The sequence below is a fragment of the Vigna unguiculata genome, chromosome 5 (genome assembly GCF_037176805.1).
Source record: "Vigna unguiculata cultivar grain cowpea cultivar isolate G323 ecotype 2 chromosome 5, ASM3717680v1, whole genome shotgun sequence".
Lineage (NCBI taxonomy): Eukaryota > Viridiplantae > Streptophyta > Magnoliopsida > Fabales > Fabaceae > Vigna > Vigna unguiculata.
In genome coordinates this window covers 30,525,342-30,534,647 of record NC_140796.1, presented here as the reverse complement: position 1 = coordinate 30,534,647, position 9,306 = coordinate 30,525,342, and the positions used below count along the sequence as shown (strand labels likewise).

Here is a 9,306-nt window from a genome sequence, read left to right as displayed (position 1 = left end):
GTGATAGTACTGGGGTTACTCTGATATTCATTCTAGCATTAGATGTAACATATATAAAGAATTAGATATACACCTGTATTGTATCATCTAGCAGTAATTTTAAAACTCTGGATCCGAATCTAAAGATATCATCTACCTTACATTTTTAGTATATTTGAAACTCAAATATTTTTCCATTCTATTTATTTACTTGATTTCATTTTAACTTAATTTTTTCACCTTATATTAACTTAATTTCCCTTATTTAATCATTTGGTTGCAAGAAAAGTGTTTTATCTTGTGAATTTTGTCCTTCCTTATCTCATATGTCGCTTCTATTTCGCCACTTTCTTTTCTTCTGTTCCATATAACCCTCTTTAGCATCTTTATTTTTGAGATTGAGGTTAATTTTTATCTACTATAAAATTAAAACATTGTCCATAAATTAATTTCAGTTGCATAAATTAGTATCTCCAAATTCTTGCATCTTAACTAAATTTTAGTTGTGGAATTATGATGTCTACTATCAATAAAAATTGTTGTTGAACTATTTGAGAGATTCTTTTGTTCTATCTTCATTAGTGAGTTATATAGCTTGTGCTCATAGAATTTTTCTTACTTAGAATTCCTTTGTGTGAACTGTTCCAAAGTCAAATGAGTTGTTATGTTATATTAAATGGTGGTAGTGTTGAGTTCACAGATTGGACTACGTGTTTGGCTGTTTCTGAGCTCTAACCAAAAGCAGTGGTTATAATTTATACACACAACAATGGATCAGAGTTGGATAAATTTTTTATGCACAATAAATGAATATGAGAATGGAGTAGAAGAATTTCTTGAATTTCCAAATATGAATGTTCCGGATAATAATGGAAAATTCTACTGCCTGTGTGTTAATTGTTTGAATGAGAGAAAACTACCAACTGACGTTATTCGGGACCATGTTCTTTGTGATGGTTTCTTAAAGAGCTACACAAAGTGGATATGGCATGGTGAATTAATAGACATGCCAAGTGTAGATATATCAGAAGCAGAAGAAGTTGATTTAGAGATGGATGATCGAATGGAGGAAATGATTTGTGATATTTGACATGATTCCTTTCAACGTGCGAATGTGTATGACAATTTGTGCAATGACGCAGAAAAACCTCTGTACGCAGAATGCACAAAGTATACTCGATTGTCAACGGTATTAAAATTGTTTAATGTGAAGGCAAGAAATAGGTGGAGTGATAAAAGCTTCACGAAATTACTTGAGTTGTTGAGTAACATGCTTCCTAAAGGTAACACATTGCTAACATGCAATTATGATGCGAAGAAGATATTGTGTCTGATGGGTATGGAGTATCAAAAAATTCATGCATGCCCAAACGATTGTGTCTTGTACAGGAAGGAGTTAGCCATGTTACATCAATGTCCACAATGTGGGGTGTCACGATACAAACAAAAACATAGTGAGTTTGAATCTAAGGTAAGGGTCCTCCAGTGAAAGTTTTGTGGTATCTTCCTGTAGTTCCACGATTGAAACATTTATTTAGCAATGCAAATGATGCAAAACTCATGAGATGGCATGCAGATGGACGTACAACATATGGCCATTTGAGATATTCGGTAGATGGTTTGCAATGGAAGAAAATTGATTCCATGTTCCCAAATTTCTCCAAAGATTCAAGGAACATTAGATTTGGACTTCCTACAGATGGAATGAATCCATATGGTAACTTGAGCAATAAACATAGTTCATGGCCTGTTCTATTAGTGATTTACAATTTACCTCCTTGGTTGTGCATGAAACGCAAATATGTTATGTTATCCTTGATGATCTCAGGTCCAAGACAACCAGGAAACGACATTGATATTTATTTAACCCCATTAGTTGAAGATTTGAAGATGTTATGGGAGGAGGGTGTTGATATGTTTGATGGGTACAGTAGTGATTCATTCAAGTTGCATGCCATGTTATTTTGTACAATCAATGATTTTTCAGCATATGGTAATTGAAGTGGATATAGCACTAAGGGTCACAAAGCATGCCCTATATGTGAAGAAGGCACATGTCACCATGAACTACAACATGGAAGGAAAATAATATACCTTGGACATCAGAGATTTCTTACTACAAACCATCCATATCGTAAATTGAAGAAAGCATTTAATGGGTGTCAAGAAAATGAATTAGCTCCAATGGTTTTAAGTGGGTCATTGGGGATGTGTTTGGAAAGATGAAAAATAAAGGCACTTCAAGCAACATATGGAAGAAAAGGTCAATTTTCTTTGATCTCCCATATTGGAGGGTTCTTGATGTGAGACATTGTATAGATGTCATGCATGTAGAGAAAAATGTGTGTGATAGTATTATCGGAACACTCCTCAATATTCAAGGCAAGACGAAAGATGGTTTAAATTCTCGTTTGGACTTAGTTGAAATGGGTATAAGAGAACAATTAGCTCCACAATCACATGGTAAGCGAACATACTTGCCTCCAGCATGTCACACATTGTCTAAACAAGAGAAGAGAAGTTTTTGTGAGATTTTACAAGGTGTGAAAGTTCCACTAGGTTACTCTTCCAATTTTAAAAGACTTGTATCCATGAAAGATCTAAAATTGCTTGGGTTAAAATCTCATGATTGTCATGTATTGATGCAACAACTTCTACCAGTGGCTATTCGAGGCATATTGCCTAAGAATGTTAGATATACCTTAACAAGATTGTGCTTCCTTTTTAATGCAATATGTAGTAAGGTTATCGATATTGAGAAGTTGGATCAGTTAGAAAATGAGGTTGTACTCATATTGTGTCAGTTGGAGATGTACTTTTGATGAGTCCATCTTCAAGAATAAGGAAGCCAAGGAGAAGCCATGCGGAATTGATGAAGCTTCCATGGAGAAGGATGAAGGTGCAGAAGTTAGAAGATGAAAGGAGAAGTGGTGCGGCAATGGTGTTTGGAGAAGCTCTCAAGTGAGGTTGGGCCAACACTCAAGGAAGGGGGCTAGAGGAAACCAAGAAGGAGAACTCTAGCCTAAGTTGATTCACAAAAAGAGAGGAGTCTGGAGTCATCTCAACAGAGTTTCTCTACTATATTCATGAATGAAAATACAAGGGTCCTAAGCTCTCTATTTATAGGCTAAAATGAGACCAAGGAGTCTCCAAAAAGTGGAGGGAAAAAGGAGTCTAGAAAGTTAAATTTTGGAGCCAAAAAGGAGCATGTGGGAGGTGTGACTTGCCACCTAAGCAAGTCACACTTGCCTTGCCATGGGAAGCTAACTCTCATCCTTGGAGAGCAAGTTTGAGAAGCTTCTAGGCTTTTCTAGAGTAGACACACTACTCTTGGCCCATTTGGCCCAATTCCCCTTTTTGGTCCAAAATTACTTCTAATACCCAATTTCCTCTAAGGCCTAATACATGGCCCAAAGAAAACCCTATTCTACTGGGCCCAAAATACAAAGCCCAAAATAAAATCCTAATCTAGTATTTACAAGCAAAGTGTCCTAGGCTAGGTCTTCACATCTTCCTGATGAGTGCGTATTTTTGCCCTCATTTAATGTTTAATTCTGGGTATTTAATTGAATTTGTGTGCTTAAAGAGTGATTTAATTGATAATTCTAATAATTAGGTTGTTTGAGCTTGTGTGATAAAAATGTCTTAAAAAGTGATTTTTAGCTGCATAAATTATTTTTGGATATTTTAACGTTTGTTGATGCAGCTGAAGTTAAGTTTTAAGCTCATTTAGAGGTGTGAAAATAAATTGATTAAAGCTTCATGATACCTTAAAGATAAATCAAAGAATAAGAAATTATCAAAAGCACAAAAATTCAGGCCAAGCATTACATGAAGACGGCAAGAAAAGCTTGAAAAAGTGAAGAAGTTTGGCTAAACCAAGAAGAGAGGAAAGAAAAATTGGACCTTGCGGTTTTCTTTATCTTTATGATAGAAGATAATTTGGTAAAATATATCTTTAGATATTTTATTTGATATTTTTAAATAATTATTTTATTTAATTATATCATAAAATATTAAAAGATAATAACTACCAAATCTTTTTAAATATGACAAGATCTTCTTGAATCTTTTTAGTTCCACAAAAAACAAATATATCTTGAAGATATTGGATTATTTAGAAGATAATTTAAGGAGATTGCAAAGGGTTGATTTGGAAAATTAATACAAATATTAATTGGTGATAATTTATCATATATCTTTAAGTAATTAATTAATTTAATTATATTAGATATTGATATTATCAACCAATTATATTTGTCAAATAGTCTATATCTCTCCAAGTATTTTTAAATATTTATATTTATCTTTATTTCAAAAGATATTTGAGAGATTTTAGCAACAGAAAAGCCTAGTCCAATTCCTATATAAAGAGACCAAGGGAGAAGTAGAAAACAAGCTCGGGACTTCGGAGTTTTGGAACCCTTAGGGGTGCCTAATTTCGTTTCCTTTCTCTCTCTTTTCTTCTCTCTATTCTTCTTTTTATTTTGTATTCCATGAATTGCTAAACTTCTTGGGGTGATTCCATTGTAATTTCATTATGGATTCTGAGGTTAGAATGAATTAATTTCTTTGTTCTTTTTATTATTGTTGAGGTTTTAATTTATCTATGTTTTTTATCTTTGAATCACATAAAAAGTAATGATTTTAGATCTATATGCATATTGATCATATGAGTCAAGGGTTTTTAAATTTAATTGAGACTTTACTTTGATTTTATTTAGAAACTTTCATATGATTAAATGAGTTTTTACCAATAATTGAGACTTTACTTTGATTAAAGGTATTTACTCTAACGAAAATTAATTGAGACTTTACTTTGATTAATTAAGCTTTTTATTTGGTGAGGAGATAAAAGAATAGACATGATTAGGCATAGTAAAATTTGATTGAGACTGTACTTTGATTGAATTTACTATGGATAATCTAAAAGTTCTCACTTTTAATTGAGACTGTACTTTGGTTAAAAGTGAGAACGCCAACAAATTAATTGAGACTTTACATTGATTAATTTGTAAATCTATAACAATAATTAATTGAGCAATAGTCTTTAGATAGCCGATGATGAATCTATTTTGAAAAAGCAATGGAATCAATCTATTTTCTTTACTATTGTTTTTATTTCTTTTTATCTTTTAAATTTTATTTCTATCTGCGTTTATCTTAATCCCCATATTTTTATTATTTTATTTGACTAACTCTTTTGTATAGAATTTATAAGAACTAATTTGTTAAAAATCAATTCCGTGTTCGTTGGGAGACGACTTTGGGTTACTTTACCCGTACTATTTTGTTGACTATTTTCTTAACAATACTGAAGTTGTTATAGATAAGTAGTATTAATTTGATCGCGTCAACGACAGCGTTATCACTTCCTTGGCCCATGTGAAGTTCATCTTGGGCCTTGCATGCGCATTTAAGGCCCATTCCTCTTGTATTCTCCTAGCCATAAAAAGAATCAAGACAATTAAAGATAGCACAAAAGAATGGCCCAATAAAATTATAAGGCCCAAAATGATTATTTATTTAATGACAAAGAAAAAACTAAATTGGCCAGGCCATTGGCCCAAGCTGAAAAGCCCTGTAGGGTGATCTTCATCATCCCCTTTCTCTTGAAGAGGATTTGTCCTCAGATCTAGATGATTCTTTAAGGCCCACAGCTTTGAAAGCTTGATTCCTCCAGGATCAAAAACACATCTACAAAAATCATCAAATAAATTTTCATTAAAATTCTGGACATCATGTAGACTATGTTTTCCGAAGACACATGACAATGGGATTTTATGTTTGGAAATATTTTCAATGAAACCCACTTCACTAAAACATTGATTTTCACTTTGACCTAATTGAGTCCAAAAAGGTAATTCTAAGTCAGAGATTGACTTTTGCAAATCTTTTGAGGAATATGGAATGATTGGTGAAGATGGAAAAACAATTTTAGGGAGAGTTAAGACAAAAGTATTAATGACTAATAAAGAAGAGTTGAAAGATGGAATTACTCCCTTGAAGTCTATACAATGAGCCGTAGGATGTTGTATCTCTACTTCCCTAAGGATTATTTCTTTCCTCTCAATCTCTTCCTCTTTTCTTTTAAACTCTGCCTCTTGTCTTACTCTCTTTTCCTCTTCATATTCTATTCTCTTTCCTTCCTCCTTTTGTTTTCTCAACTTTTCCTCTTCTTCTCTCAATTCTTGCTCAAATTTCTCTCTTTCTTTTTGCTCTCCTTTCTGAATTCTTATTTTTTCTTTTTCTTCCAACCCCCTCATCTCTCTTAAGAGTATTGTGAGTTTTTCCTCCTTCCTTCTTGCTATCTCAATTTTCTTTTTCTTTATCTAACGATCAAAATCAAAGGAAGGTGGTATGAATGTTCTTCTTATGCATGCTCTCAATTAACTCCAATTTTGAATGGGAGATTTTCTTCCTTTTTCCACTCTAAACTGCCTATAATCCCACCACTCTCTTGCATGTCCTACAAAACTTGAAATGCACAAAGTAATAAAGTAGTATTTACTATGTCTAAGATGGAATGATTGCACCAAATCATCTATTTTCCTCTCCCAAGATATGTATGATAATGCACTTATGTCCTCACCAAAGAAAGGGAATGTACTCTCATGTGTATGATGCATTTTATCTTCACTATGACTACCTAACAATCTATTGTACAAACGATAACTCATTTTGGAAAATACTCTTGAAACACTTATCTAAACAACTTTTCACAAAGAAACTTTAGGAATTTTAAAGAGAATATAAAGGAAAAGATTTCTAGAGATGTTTCAAGGAAAGGGAGGTGAGTTTCATGGACAGGCTTAGAAACCAAACCTTTCCTAGCTAGAAATCTCTAAATTTCTTTCACAAAAATTCTCAATAAAATTTCCCAACAAGACAGATCTTAATTGTGAAAAACAACTTCCAAAGTGTGTGAAATCTTATGACCAAAGAAAGGTCAACTAAGTGTTTAAAGATTTGCACCTAGATATCACGGTGACCTAGAACATAGAAGCAATCATACAAATTACACAAAACCTTGACATTTACAACATAAAGGCAGAAAACATAAAAAGTGAAAACCTAAACTAGACGAAAATCCTAAGTGAAAATTCAAGTGGCCTTTGGAACCCCTTGAACCTCACACTACACCTTAAACTATTACAATTAAATGCTAAGGATGGGATTGCTCTAAAGCATTTTCCCACCTAAGCCAAATAAAAGGAGAAAACTGAAAGAAAGAAAATTACATAAAATTCGTGACATCAAAACAACAAAAACCAAAATAAAACTATGCTATGCCAAGCTATGTCTCTCACGCTCTCGGTCCAGCCTCAAGTGTGTCTCCTTTGTGAACTTTACTTGTTGCTTGGAGTTCCACTTTGGTTTCCACCTCCTAGGATGCTACCTAGAGTATTTGGTTACCTCCAAAGAAATCTTCCACCAAGAATGTAACACCAAACCAAAGAAGCCAATAAGGAAAAACAAGAAAAGCTTAAATGAAAGAAGAGCTAAACTCAAGTGGAATATAGTTGAAACATACTCAAAGATTTAACAAAGAAAGACAAACTAGAAATAAGGCAAACAAACAAGTTAAGCACTCAAATGAATTACCTAAAGAATGACACTAGAATTGAAGAGAAAATCTGAAAAAGAAGTGCTCAAACATGAAGCTTATAGTACTCATTGCAACAGTGCCAAATGAAGCGAAGAATCCACTTGAAATTAAGGCAACTCAAGGCAATATAGAGCACATAATGAAGGATTGACCCCAACCAAGGATGGAGGCACATGCTTAAGAAGACTAAGCATGTTTAGAAAGGAAGTTCACTAATCCTTCATCCCTTTCATTTGTGTTTGTTATTTTTGATTCCCTAAGTTGACTTAGTTGAATTAACTTTAGTTGACTTGTTGACCTTTGACTAGGTTTGACTTGTTGATTATAGTTGATTTGACTTAAGCCAACATGTTAATCTATGTTTATTTGCTTTGTAGGTTAATTAGGAGTAAGAAAGCAATGCTAGGTGGCGCATGGTGATTGGGGAGCACAAATGATGTGGATGAGAGAGTAAAGCAAAGGAATAAAGCATAAAGTAAAAGGCATAAAACAAGTGTACCTATGTAACTTTGGTCTCCTTTGTTTTTAGCACACTTTGGCCACTTTTTGGAGACATATGAGACACATTCTTTCTCTCCTTTTGTGCTAGAACGAAATTAGCCTTGCACACACCATAGTTGGCTCTTTTGTCTCTCAGTTTTGTAACCTTATTTGACCTAGTTTCTAGAAGCTAGGGTTAGGTTTTTGTAGAGACATCCTTAGGTATCTTTTATTTGCTTAGAGGCCCCTAAACTCTTCTATATAAGGGGTGCTCCTAGACATGTAAAAGGGTTGAAGATTTTGAAGTAAAAACACTCTTGTGTCTCAACCATTTGTGAGAGTTTCCTTCCTTGGGAGTGAATACTATTAAGCCTTATATTGCATAGCAAGTGGCGGCACACATCCACTAATCTTCAAGGTTCCCATGGCTTCTAGCCTAGCCTTGTAGTGGCGTGCTTCTCACATTTTTTTACCATTTCTCTCCTCTCCATTTTATGTTTTCTTCTTCCTTTAATTGTTCTTGGTTTTCTATGGTTTATGTGCTTTCCATTTCCTTTTTGTTTTGAATCAATCCATCATCTTCTTCTCTTGAGCTTTGTGAAAGGAACCTTCACATCTAGATATCTTGCTATCTTAATGTCCAGTGGGGATTTCACTTAACTTTCTTAATCAACTCACACCATATTCAATAATCTTAAAAAGGAACAAGATAATCCTTCATCATTTGGTATGCCAATAAGCTAGAGATATACACTACTTAATATTGCTGATTTTGGAGTTTGTAAAATACATGAATAAGACCTTGATTAGTTCAAGTAACTTCTAATGAAGCATAATTGGGTTATGTGGTATGTCTCTATCCATTTGAATGTTCCTTTGGGTTAGTCACATGTGGAGAATTGGTTTGGTGAAGGCATGGGTGTCAATATTAAATTGCATCGGTGCATAAGATCATGTGCTTAAAATTGTTAGAGTGTCGCTGCTTACATTGTGTTTGAGCATGCTTGGGATGGTCTATACAACTAGGGTATGAATGCACATGTGAGATGCTATAAGGCCTAGAACATTATAGATGGCAATGCTTTTCATTAGGGGTACTCTAGAATGAGAGCAAATGAGAGCAACCTGTGTGAAGTCTGCTTGAACCTGATTTAAAACCAGTAATTTGCAAGTACTGGTGTAGCGACTGGCGGTACGTGTCCCCCGCCAGGCAATCTGGAAGCGACAGTGCCTAGCGG

The 9,306-nt window shown here is 34.0% G+C and overlaps 1 pseudogene; it reads left to right on the top strand.

Moving 5' to 3' along the window:
* Nucleotides 1-829: 829 nt before the first annotated feature.
* LOC146886361 (uncharacterized) lies at nt 830-2,801 on the top strand (annotated as a pseudogene).
* The last annotated feature ends 6,505 nt before the right edge of the window (nt 2,802-9,306 follow it).